The 14,024-nt window shown below is 44.8% G+C and overlaps 1 protein-coding gene across 4 annotated transcripts in view; it reads right to left on the reverse strand.

The window, feature by feature from the left end:
- Nucleotides 1-14,024, reverse strand: part of GNB1L (G protein subunit beta 1 like) — a 425,377-nt gene that overhangs the window by 308,957 nt on the left and 102,396 nt on the right. Inside the window, exon 1 of one of the 4 annotated variants that reach the window (XM_086942636.1) lies at nt 11,599-11,637. The exons of the other annotated variants lie outside the window; for them this stretch is intronic. The gene's annotated coding sequence lies outside the window, so the exon portion shown is untranslated. Of the gene's footprint in view, nt 1-11,598; nt 11,638-14,024 lie in introns of those variants that run through there. 4 annotated transcript variants of the gene reach the window in all.

The raw sequence follows: 14,024 nt of genomic DNA on the forward strand, positions 1-14,024 counted from the left end.
CTAGAAGAAACCCTGGAGTGACCACTCCAGTATATAAGACCCTAATTCCCCCCCCCCCCCCCCCCTGCAAATTAGAGGAGAATTCCTTCAAAGCTGACACGGGGTCCTGCATGCTGAATCTTCAACACACATGGGTCTGACATCCATTCTGGGGTGTCATCCTCGAAGCCGAGACGAGGTCCTTCGTTCTCAACCATAAGGTGAGGGGGCTGGTTCTTCCCTAGGGGTTTCTTGGCTACGGAAACACATAGCTACACAAATATACATCCTAAACATACAGACCTAGGCTAGGTACATTTAGGCAAATTACTTAGTGCACGCATTTTAGGAATATGCAAGTGATACCGTTTTTATCTGAATTATTAATGGTTTGCGGCCTCTGGGAGTACAGCTACATCAAAGAGTCTAGTAAAAAGCTGCACTCACGTACTCTACCTCAGCAAGCCCAGATCAAGATTTTATGTGCCGCCAATATTGGCTAGGCCCCTCTTTATATATTGAAAAATGTTTAGAAGTAATTTTGGATTCAGGATTACTGCACACCATTGTTACTCATGAATTGTTGACTAGGACTGTGGTGAGAGAGTTGAAGGAACCTGGTGTGAGAGCAGTGTCCTTCAAGTATAATATCATGCTATATCAAACTACATGTGGCACACAAAGGTAGGTGTGTGTACTAGGCTGGCGGGACAAGCATAGAATATAGATTGTCTTAAACCAGTGTCATCCTGAACAAATCGTGATATGTGAAGAAAATGGAAGCAAAACATCTGTGCATGTGTTTCTCAGTGTTTTGTGTCTCTTTGGTTAAACTGCAAAAGTGTGATCACAAGATTACTTTGAAAGGAAATTCCGCTCCTGTTACACATATGCTTAAGATTTTAGCCATTAGTTTGAGGGAGGAGTTGTAAGGAAGGTTGGAGGAAATAGTTGCTCCGTACATAACAGAAGTAGAGTCTGCACAGCAGGTATCCCCCATTGTGTTGTCTAAGAAGAGTAGAAGCAAGTTATGTTAGTGTACAGACCTGAGGGCTTTGAATAGGTGCATCTTAACTCAGAATGATCTGCCTACTAACTACCGCTAGATGATTTCCATATTATAAGTCGCAGCAGTTTTCTCCAAACTTGACCTTAGGAATGCATATCACCAAGCAGAAGACCCAGGATATCAGAGTGCAGACTACATTTATTACTCCTTTTGATCTTTTTTTGTGTTAAAGAGATGCAGTTTACTTTAGCCTCAGCTTCCTCAGTCTTTCAGAGAGCCATATTAGAAATGTACAAGCACTATGTAAAATGTTTCCGAGGTTACATTTTTGTCCACACTTTGGACATTGAGTCTCATGTGATCAGACTGCATGCTGTGTTCATGGTTATTCACGGAAGGTTTGGTTTATGTGTGGACAAATGCTCTTTCTCTCAGGCAAGAGCTGACTATCCAGGACTCTCCAATGCATCTGAAGGGATAGTGCAGAAAGAAGCATTTGTAAATGCAATGAGCAAGGCGACAGCACCCTACTCAAGGCAGAAACTGTTGTCTTACACCAGGTTGTGTGAATCCTGCAATAAAATGTTGTGGACTTTGCTGGCAAGTTGAACCCCTGAGTGATATAATCCGGAAGGGGCATGACTTTGTGTGGGTGATTGCCACCAGGGGTCAATGAATCTATCAAAAATGCCATTGCTAATGCTTTTAGATTAAAACATTCATGGGTCAATAAAGAATGTGTCATTACAGTGGACACCAACGCTAAGAGTTGGGTGCTGTTCACAATGTGCAGGAACCAAAGAATGAATTCAAACATAATAACATCTGCCTTGTCAGTAGCACAGATACGGAAATATGTGAAATGTAGTTTAAACCCAGACTATGTGTATGTTAAGGTGGAAGTGCTTGGCTCCAACTTAAAACACCATGGCAACTAGCAGATAAAAATAAAGACTAACATGAAGGTATCGTGAAGAAGAGGGAGAGAGATGCGCAAGTGAATAACATCATACCTTTATTTTCCCCTTATGCTCTTAAAAGTAAATCTAAATGTTCTTTAGTGAAGTCTATAATTAACTTAAGCTAAGATGAAAGGAATAAAGAATAAAAAAGTAAAGAGCGTTTGATTGATTTCTGAAGATCCTTTTGTACAGGAGCAATGACTTTGCCTCAGGAACTTAACTGTCCACTGAACACAAGTATTCCAGGAACAGCTGGTTTGTGCATGAACCATTGATCACTTCAAACATTTTGTGTGAGGACAAACCCATCCTCGCATATACCTTTAGCACCAGATTAGCCTTTGGAGGAAGGTATCTGCTACGACATAGATAGTCCAGCAATGCACAAAGCCTGAACATTATAATTTTGAGGTCAAATATGTACTTAGGAAAATTACTCATCTCGTCTGCTTTTAGCCGACAACTTGGGAAAGGGGCAAGTGAAAGATAAGGAGGTTGATGTAATCTCATTCATGAAATGGTGAATCAGTAATTTTTGAGGGTTTCACAAAAGGACCGGGTAGCTACAGATGACAGATTAAAGTCTAGCAATATTTAAAGAATATCTAACTGATGGGTGGCTATCTCATTTGTCGCGGGGCACAGGCAATCTCGCCATGAAATAGAATACCTAGGAATCTGATGGGAACATATTATTGGTGGCCTTACAGCTTGGACGGGAATGCCAAAGCCTGGGTTAGATAGTACAAAAAAATATGCATACGATGATAAAAATGTGTCTACTAACTGTCTGGCCATGCACCCTGTTCTGTGGCCCGAAAAACCATGACCACAATTACCATTTGATACTGTCAGACCATTCAGTGTCTTGCCTGCTCACATGAAATATGCTTTTGTATTTAAAGACTATCACTCAAGGTGTCCTGAAGTCAAAATCGCAGAGGATGTCATGACTAAAACTGTTTTGACTTTCTTGTAGGATGTCTTCAAGAAAGAGGGTTTCCATGACTATCTCTTCACAAACAATGAGGTGCAAATAATGCCTGAGGACATGAAGGAATATATTCAAATGTACTAAAACAAACACAATATATGTGCCCTTTGTGATCTCCAGTGCAACAGACAAGTGGAAAGGTTCAACTGTTATTTGAAGGACAGTGTGCAGACTAACACTGCGTGCATAAACACCTTCAAGGGACGATTCTGGGCTTATATCAGCTACAATGCTACCATCTCAGTTAGACTATTTTTTCCTCAGAGGCAGACATCCCATGTCACAAGTGTGCCCATGATAGTTGAAAAGCAGCTGCCAAAACTCAAGTCACACATGGAGGTGATCTCTACCAAACAGTTGAAGGCAAAAAGGGTGAATACTATGCAACACAATCAATGATGCAATGAAAATCATCAGATCATGTAAAATAGTAAAAATCAAACCACTCGACAACTGCATTAGGATAAGTCCATGTACCCATCACACATTAGAGTGGTGAAAGTGAACAAGAGAAGTGTGATAACTCAGGATGTAAAATGTTGGCACATGAAAAGGGTTGCTAAATTTAGCAAATGACTCCCAGGCCATAATTAAGGTACTGATAAAATCAAGGACAAAAACATTTAGTCACAACGATGATGTTCCTCTAATGAGGTGTTCGAGGTGGAAAGACATAGGCAATGTTATAGAAGGGCCTAGCGGCGTTCCAACTTTGGAGTGGTCAGTGCTGATCTCCTGGACGTCCCTTCTAAAGGTGACAATGATGGAAACCATCACTGATAAGGTGAAGACAAAAGAGTAGTGAATTAGCTCTTGTGGAGCCTTTTGCAAGATTAGTTTGTCTGTATACAGCATCTCTCGCGATAGTTCTGGTGTGTTATGTTTTACATTATGTTAAGATTTTGTTGATCTTTAATAAGGGGGTGATATATATATATACATATATATGTATACATATATATCAGTCCCATCTAGCCTGCCAAAAATATATGTCTAATGGATTATGTGGTCTTGTTTTCCCACTCATACTAACATGGTTCTCCCTTGTACGTTTCAGATCTTTCTGAATTATGTTACTGGCTTGGACGGCATCGAGAGTCTGCCAAGAGAAGAGTTAAACATTTCTCAACATACATACATTTTTTTAATGTGCACACAAGAGCCACTGGAATCAGGGCATATTTACATATTAGCTAAGAAGTGTCTTCCAAGAAAAAGAAAGTTTCACTGTCTTGGTCTCTTTTTGTTGTTTTTTGTTTAACCCCTTGGACGCTGATGACGGAACCGCTCCGTCATCAGCTGCGGGTGCGCTGTGCTGATGACGGAGCGGTTCCATCATGGCCTGCTCGGCGCGCCTGCGCGGCGCGAATTCCGCACCTGCGCTAAGCGTTCCATTGAGCGGGGCGGGCCATGACGGAACCGCTCCGTCATAAGCACAGCGCAACCGACGCTGGTGATGGAGCGGTTCCGTCACCAGCATGCGGCCCCACCCCCTTAGCACTGCAGCGGAATAGCCGCCGCAGTGAAGGGGTGAAGTAGTAGCACCATCAGTGTGGGTTAACCACGCACGTTTACAGAGATCCACCATCATCAACACCCCTGCGCTGGCTGCGAGCGGGACACGCCGGAGAGGTGTTGAACATACTTTCCATGTTGGTCACACCAGCTCCCTACTTTTGGGTAGGGATGGCTCTGTGTTCAGGGATGTCCCAAAGGTGGCAGAATCCAGTACTTGCCTCAGCTGAGTCAACTCCAGAGTTAGCTTCCCCAAAAACTGTTCCCTTCTCACTGAAGATACATTGGCCCCATCCACAGGAAGGCTAATGCACAGCTCAACTGTCCTCATTGCAAGGGACCGCTTCCCATGACTACGACTGCACTGCCCCCTTTCCAGACTGCGGCTACTGGCGTCTTCCCTCCATTGTTCCGCGTGCACCGGCTCCGTGCCAACCCTCCTATGACCCACCTCAATAGTTTAACAGTAACCAGATCCCTGCCCGTCTCCTCTTCTCTGGAAAGACAACACAACTGTCTGAGCCTCTGGAGACAAGTGGGGTCTTATATCCACCTCATTCATCTGATGCCCTGCCTTTGAACTTGTTCCACTTCACTGGCATCCTTGTGCATGTGTGGGCTCAGCCCTGTGCACCACACTCTAGGGCCCTGTGCAGCAACAGAAGGGCTTAGCTAGGACCACTTCTTAAGCCCCTCTGAAAGCTGCAAAAGCCATCAGTACAAGTCAGTACAGTGATGTCACCAGCAAGGACAAGCTGGGCACCAAAGGAAAGATTATACCAAAGGAAAGATACAATTCCAGCTGTCTGGGAGTACTGTTACCATCACAATAAAGTACAATTACTGTACTTGTGTTTAGGTCTGGCCAGGAAAAAGGCTGTTAGGGCCTTTGTAGGGACGACTTTATGGTGTGGGTTCGGGACAGAGCGTGGAGTGGCATGTAGGGCCACATTAACCATATCATTGTTTTAATGGCCCTCGACTTAAGTAAAATGCCCATCCAAATGTTAGCTCTGAAAAGCTACATGTCACTTGTGACACATACCTGAAGGTTGACACTTTTTCCTGTAATACCCTGTACATTTAATGCTTCAGCAGAAAACTGAGTTCAGGGAGCCAGGAAGGAATGAGTGCAGGGTACACAGAGTTGTCTCCCGTGTGCTGCTGCGCTACAACAAATAATCCATATATGATAAAGAAAAATCATCACCAGCGTAAAAAAAAAATGTACATAGCAATTACACCATTATAAAATACAAATTATACTGCTTGTTCATCCAAGCTTAGTTACACTCTATCTTGTTTTTTTCAAGACCCCCCCCCATCTGAAATAGCCCTCCCAGAGAGGGTCTTTTCAAGACTTGTTGATTTTCTAACCACTGGCTTATCAGGCACTCCATGCCAGCAGGGGCACTATATTCCACTTCAGGTTCCCTTCGACACTCATGGTCAAGCTGGCTCAAGTGAGATGAAGCAGAACTACACATCCCAGAATGCATTGCTTTGTAAAATGATTGCCCAGGCATGGAGGAGCTTGGTAAACGTTCAGGTGCAGGGCAATGCACCATGTCTAAGGAGGCCGCCCTCCTTCCACTGAGCATTCTCCATGTGTAGTTCTTCTGGTCTCACCTTTTAGTTTGTGGTTATTGTTGCTCATGTCCTGGTCCCTCACTGCTCGTGGGAGCTTCCTCGCCTTCGCAGGTACCCCAAAATCCCGCTGACAGATGGGGCGCAGCACAGGTAACAAAAGAACCAATTTACAAAGCGTTGTTCCCCTCAAAACTGCTGTAGACCATATTAGGGTGAAAAATGCTTGTTGCATATGTGCAAATTCTCCAAGCACCATGAGAAGCGGAGGCACAAACTGCCGCGTGCACCCGTCCCACACACGGTTTGTGCTCTGGGGTGTCAGAAGCTGCACCTGGCGTAACTACCCTACCCCTGCCCAGCTACTATAAAGATGCAGGGGGTCAGTGGAGGCCCCAGCACTGTCCCTGTCTGTATGTAGACCCCAGCCCCCTGAGTACCTACCCCACCCCTGCACCCCTACTAAAAAGGTGCAGGGGGTCAGTGGAGGCCCCAGCACTGTCCCTGTCTGTATGTAGACTCCAGCCCCATGGGTACCTACCCCACCCCTGCACCCCTACTAAAAAGGTGCAGGGGGTCTAAGGCGGTCCCAGGGCGGTCCCTATCTTTATGGCAGAGCCCAGCCTCCTGGGTAGTGACAAAACGTCAAAAATCCGAGGAAGCAATGTATTGTCATTTGCTAAAATTAGCACGACAGGGCGTTTTAGATTCTAACGGATTAATGATATTTGATGATTTTGTAATGAATCACTTGAACTGGCCTCTTTTTTTTTTATTTATTTTAACTTCTTATTAATGATCATTGTGAAATGTATTGTTTATGACTGTTTATCATTCATTATGCAATACATTTTTGATATTGTCTTAAAAGTCTGGGATTCACATTTGCAATGGGTTTGTGTAATCAGATGAGATTGCTCACTCTGACACAGCGTGGATGAAGTAGTGTGTAAACCTGATGATCTTTTGTGATAACAAGTCCAAGGGAAAAATTCTTTTACACTGTTTGTGTTGGCACCAGTCCCTTGGTAGGTTGGGCCACTCCCACTAGAGTTGAAGGTTATTGAGAATAAACCACCCCCTGCCCGGGGTCTTCTGAAACCCAGGACGGTTAGAAGTGCTGCAGCTTCAGCTGTGGTCCTATCCTGTGCTCAGGATTTTGAATTTGGATTGCTGAAAAATTGGTCCATAATAGTGAACTGCCTTGCTGGCGGGGTTGAGGGCTTGAAGGATATTCCTGATACTCACAGCTAGTGCAGGGTCTTGACGGTGGGAGTGATGTGGTCAATTCTGCACAAGCTAAGAACTCGCGGCAGTGTTCCGGACGCGTTTGAGTTTGTTGATCAGGCACTTTGCAAAGCATAGAGTCTGTTGGCATCATCTAGTCTGGGAAGCACTAAGGCAGCTGAGGCTTGTTCCTTCTGGAGTTGTACGGGGTGAGGAAGTATTCGTCATCGAGTCCTCATGATGCTGAAGGTGATTTGGTCATATTGTTGATCTGGGCCTCAAGAAAAAGAGTAGAATCCATAATCAGACCCAGAGATATGCAGAAGGAGATCAGACTTCCTTCACCCAGACTAATAGTTGGGTGTAGATTTTCCAGGATCCAGAGAGTAGCATCACTGATGGCCTGGACTTGGTACCCAATGCATCTTCCGTATCTATTTGTCTACAGTCTACAGGCGTTTGGTAGATCGAAGGATCTAATGGTTCCAATCTGGGTGTCGTCGGCAAAGCTGTTAGCAGCTTTTTTGAAGGGGCTGATTGGCCCACAGAGTGAGACCAGGCACACGTTGAAACAAAGAGGTTCAGCTGTTCACACACATGTTGAGACTGGCAATCGTAAGGATGGAGGTCGCGACACCTCGCAGTGAGTTAGGACTGAGTGCTGTATTCCTGTATCATGCGACCTTTTGAGCAGCACTTGGTGGTCCGGAGTATGGAAGGCGCTGAGAGGTCCAGTGGAACCCAAGCAGCGTCTAAATCCAAATCAAGGTGTTCTCGAGGTCATCCCAAGCGGTCATCATTGTAGTTCTGTGCCTCTTCCAGGTTGGACATACGCGAGGTTGTTTTTCCTGATAAATTCTTTAATGCTACTTTTTCAATCAGTTTTTACAGAAATGGACCTTTGAATGTCGGCTCTATAATTTGGTGGGTCCTCTGAGCCCAGTCCTTGTTCCTTCAGAACTGGTTTTGTTTAACAGGGTTTTATTTGGCTGCAAACTCCCCTAATGATGGCGAACAGCAAAGGGGGCTTCGCGAATGCTGCTGTAAATTAAATGAAATCCAGTATTTGTAAAGCGCACAATTACCCGGGGGTGTCAAAGCAGGGCCGGTTCTAGGATTTGCGGGGCACTGGGCTAAAAGGGAATGTGCGTGGCCCCTCTAATTTAGATAAGTGGCCCCTTGCAAGGAAACCATTCAGAGACACAGTGGGATGCATGTGTCGAGCATTTTAGCGACCCCACAGTTTTAACTTTCAGCCCACAAGCAATTCTCACACCTTCAGTCCGATAGGCGTGAGAATTGCTTGTGGGCAAAAAGTTAAAACTGTGGGGGCACTAAAATGCTCGACACAGTCGCCCCGCAGTGTCTCTGAATGGGTCTCCTTGCAATTGGGACAAGAGCAAGTGTCTCCCTCCCCTAGGCCTCCAGACACCATTCCTGAGAGGCAGAGGCCGGGGGAGGTGGGCCCTTCCCACGACCCTAATTGCAAGGCAACACCTTTCTTTAAAATGGATAGCCAGGGAAACAAAAGGACACCCATGCTAGTGGGGTGAGTGCAAGACCCTGGGCAACTGCCCATGCTTAGCGCCAGCCCTGTGTCAAGGCGCTGGGAGGCGTAGGGAAGATTAAGAAAGCTAACCTGCTGCCGGCACCAGGTATCAAACCTTGAACCCTGTGATCTGGAGTCAGGCACCCTGGCCACTGCGCCACTCCTCTTCCAAATCAGTACTGAGGAGGGGGCGGGGCTGATTGATGTAACTAGTTCATTTACTGTTTATCGGTTTTGGCGCTCCTGCGCATGCGCGCGCCTTGCATCACTTGCTTGCGGGCACGGCGCCAGCGCACATGCCACCAGGCACCCCTTCCATTCCTGCTGCATTTGGCATTCCTGGAAGAACTCGGCGAGGATATTAAATTGGCACCGAACACAGGAGGGAAGGGTGGGATTCCTGCATGACGGAGCTGGCCCCGCCGAACAGGAGCCATAAAAACAAGAAGCCGTAATTAAGAAGGAGCAACATTTCTGATTAAAAAATGTACAATAAAACTGCACGAGTTCGCAGCCACCCGATCCTGCTGCCAGTAACAGATTGCAAAACCCCGGGAACATGCCAGGCGGGCACAGCCAGTGCTACCTGCAATTAAACGGCGATTGACGAGCTCGAATTACACCCTGCACAACAGATGAAGGCAGTGATGTCTCAACAAGTCATCCATTAAAGAGAAGCATCGCTTGGCCTGGAAACTGTCAGCGCGTGAGATCGCACTCAGATTAGATCAAGCATTTTTACTATACAATTCAATCCTAATTTAGAGGTTGCAAAGCACTGAAAATACTACAATTCCAATTTCTTGGAAAAAACTGTAAATTCAGAGCAGACCCCACCGTCTGAATTTCATCCACCATAGAGATCACTGTGGAGTAAATTCAGCTAGAGGAAGGTACTCTCAGCCACATGCATCGAAGCATTTTGCGATCGCACACAGGGCGATTCGCAAAAATTAGCCATTTGCAATCGCATAATTAGCTTTTGCAATGCATCAAGAGTCAAGGCCCTCGCAATTTGGGAATTCGCAATTAATTGCAAGTTCTCAAATGCGATTGCATTTAAGGAATCGCATTTTGCCATTCCTTAAATGCAATGCAAGAACCACTTTGGAATAGCGATTTCGCTACTAGGGGGCGCAAATTACCATGAAGTTGACCTTCATGGTAATTTGCAAAAACGTTGAAAAATGCACTAAATTGCATTTTTAAAAGTTCCATTTTACAAACACATGCATGCCCTTGGGGCATGTGTGTGTACAAGATGTACTCATATGCAGATTTCAGGGGTGCAACTGGGTGTCCCTTTGACACCCTAACACCCTTAAAATTGCATTCTCAATTTGCGATTCTCTAATTGAGAATCGCAAAGTGAGAATGTCTTCCCATTCATTCCTATGGGCCTTTAGGCCCATAGGAATGAATGGGGAGGTATTCCTTAATTGCGACTCGCAATTTGCGAGTCGCAATTAAGGAATGTTTAGAAATTGCTATTTTTAAGGCGATTTCTACATGCATAGGCGTTTGCGATTCCTTAAAAATCGCAATTAAGACATCGCAAAAGCCAACATTGATGTATGTGCCTGTCTGTCTTTGGAGTTTGCGCCACAAATGGTATGTTATTTAGTTTCCTATAAACTAAACAAATAAGATACCCAAGGCCTTATTTGTAGCTTTGGCAGGAGCAGGAACTGGACTGTGGCGGGAGTCCAGTATGACGTGTATAAATAGTACTATATATATATATATATATATATATATATATATATATATATATATATATAACACAAGGGAACCCAAAGGTGCGATGAGCTAGGTGCCTTGGGTAGTTACGTTTCAACAGAGACAATGGCCCCTAGACAAGAAACAATGAATCCAAATAAATATAGACTAAATAGTTCTATATCTTATGTCCAGCCGGACAGTTTAATTTCCAATGAATAGAGTACATGTGAGGATCAGTGTGATACAAGTGGGACACCAGCCGGTGCCGACTAACACACTCAAGGGAAAACGAACAGGGGAATTTATAGGCAAATTGTGGTGGTCTGGATATCATTAATCATACACAGACAGTACATATTATACACATATGCATACAGTAAATCAAAAAATAGTTATGCTTTTAGTGTATTCAAGTCAACGACGTTTCGAACCCAATTAAAATACAAGGTTCATCCTCAGGACAACAATAGATTGCCTAATGATCACATATATAACTAGTGCCCACACTGTGGGATTATTTTGCCAATATAAACAATTAAGGGAAAAATTGGAAAAAAGGGAGGGGGAAACAAAGAACGAATTAAGAACATGTACAGGCATGTCAAACATTCAATGCATATAAACAGGTAAAACCATGTTAGACTACAGTCCTGTGAGTCCTAAAAAAGGTGTGCACGTGACATCAAAGTGCTGGCAGCATACGCGGCCTGTTAGAAGAGTAGTTATAACCCTATAGTGACTGTTCATGCATGAATTAGAAAGTGAATGGGAGGGCGAAGGGAGATTGAAAGTGAATGTTCAAGTGAAGATAACGGAGCAATTACCAGCAACCCGTGCGGGCGCGCAACCGTCATGCTGCATCAGGTGGTGAAGGAATATCTAGGCAAGGATACCAATGACACGGAAAGATTAACTTATTAAAACCGCAATGACTCTAAATTAAGACCGGGGCGGCCGGCGGTCAGGGAAGTGCTTAAGTGAAGCGCCTAATGGGATATAAGGCAGGGTAAAGTGAAACTCAAACATGCAAATGCTCTCTGTGAGCAAAGCTTACCCAGGGCAGCCAAACATGGCTCAGTAGTTACAATAGTGCACTGCGGCGATACAAAATTCCTGTGGGGAAATGGGAGAGAGGAATTAGGGGTGAAGGAAGGGGTGTAATGGTAATATCAAGCGTGCTGCAGGTGAGCGTTTGCTTACCCGGGAACCGCTGTTCCGGTATCACGATGTCGGGCAGTTCTACGAAAGAAATAAACCAAAAATGATAAACCCACTGGGAACGGGAGGTAGTCTAACTGTGTAAGTGCGAATCACGGGCAGAGTCCGCTTACCGTTTCTTGTAAGAGCTCCACATCCAGAGTACAAAGAACTCTGTACTCTGGATGTGGAGTCATTGTATACTAATATCCCTCAAAATGACTCCATCCTTGTCATTCAGGACGTTCTCAACAAACGCCCTAGGCCCCACCGAATGCCAACTGTGTTTATTTTACAATTACTTGAGATATGCCTGACCAAAAACTACTTCCTGTTCGATGGCCAATATTTTAGCCAGATCAAAGGTACTTCCATGGGGGCAATTTTTGCCCCCAACCTGGCCATTCTGTACATGGACAGTCTGGAATGCGGTCGCATTCTGGCGTCTACCAACCCCTTCCATAGTGGCATCACACTATGGAAGCGATACATCGACAACATCTTTATGATTTGGACCAACTCGGAAGAGTTACTCCCTTCATTCCTACATTGGCTCAAAAGTAATTGCAGTGGTTTAACTTATACGCTATCCACCAGTCACTCAACTATTCCCTTTTTAGACCTCAATATACAGGAAAAAAACGTATTTCTTATCACGAGTCTATATAGGAAGCCTACAGAACGGAACACTCTTTTAAGTTACCATAGTCACCACCCACGTGCTCTTCGAGACTCATTACCATTCTCCCAATTTCTCAGACTACGCAGAAATTGTTACCTGAAGTAGAATTACTTTGAGGCAGAAACACTGAGCGCCAAGCTTAGGGCAAGAGGTTACCCACAGAAACTAATCCGTACCTCTCTTAAGCGTGCTTAGTACTGTCCCAGGGATGTGTTACTGGAACCAAAAACCAAGAGGACACAGAACCGTCTGGTATGTGTCACCACCTTTTCACCAGCATCCAACTCTATCACCAAAAGTATCAGGAAACATTGGCCTGTAGTTAACGCAGGGCGCCTCCAACTTGAAAAACCCTCTTTGCCTTTAGGAAGTCCAAAAATATAAAAGACCATCTTGTACGTGCAGCACTGCCTATCCCAGACCAAAATGGTACATTGGACAACTTATGGGGACTCCCCCGCTTGACTGGGCATGTGAAGTGCGGTAATTGGTCAATGTGTGACACTACTATTGAGGGTAAAGATTTTGTTTTCAATGATGTTAAGCTTGTACGGAAGCAATTTTCCAATTGTAACAGCGTAAATGCCATATATGCTATAATTTGTCCTTGTTCAAAGATCTATATAGGGCAGACAACCCAGAAAGTGAGATTGAGAATGTGTCAACATAGGAGCAGAATACGCTGCAAGACTCTAAATGCTCCATTGGTGGACCATTTCACTGAATTTTCGCATACTGAGTTGGACTTCAAATAGACAATCATCTCTTTGATCAGGCTGCCGCCTAGCGGGCGGACTTACAACGTCTCCTAAACAAGGAAGAACTTCATTGGATTTTAAAGACTAAAAGCCTCCACAGTGGCCTCAACAGGATGGAGGACTGGACTTCATTGATCTGAATGTCAGAACATGTCCTTGGACTATATATGCGTTTCTATTCTGTACTATAATAATGGTTTGTCCTCTTGTTCTAGGGCTAGCTTTGCAATAATGGCCATAAGTCACACTGCTATTTGCTACATGTCACTTTCATATCCTATTTCACCTTCCCCACTCACTACTTGCACCACTTAGTTATGGCCGATCTTTTCACTTCACCAACCGTGCTAATATGGTCACTACCTTTACATCGCAACTCCATTGGCTATTCGACATCATGTGACTCGGAATGGCCTCATATCTGGCATCACCACGGCTCTCCCTTGATCGTGAGGTTTTCCCACGGCTCACAAGGACCCCCATTGAGGACCTGTGCTCTTACAAGATACGGTAAGCGGACTTCGCCCGTGATTCGCACTTGCACCGTTAGACTACCTCCCGTTCCCAGCAGGTTTATCATTATTGGTTTATTTCTTTCGTAGAAATGCCCGACATCATGATACCGGAACAGCGGTTCCCGGGTAAGCAAACGCTCACCTGCAGCACGCTTGATATTACCATTACACCCCTTCCTTCACCCCTAATTCCTCTCTCCCATTTCCCCACAGGAATTTTGTATCGCCGCAGTGCACTATTGTAACTACTGAGCCATGTTTGGCTGCCCTGGGTAAGCTTTGCTCACAGAGAGCATTTGCATGTTTGAGTTTCACTTTACCCTGCCTT

This window comes from Lissotriton vulgaris, chromosome 11, assembly GCF_964263255.1.
Source record: "Lissotriton vulgaris chromosome 11, aLisVul1.2, whole genome shotgun sequence".
NCBI classification, from domain to species: domain Eukaryota; kingdom Metazoa; phylum Chordata; class Amphibia; order Caudata; family Salamandridae; genus Lissotriton; species Lissotriton vulgaris.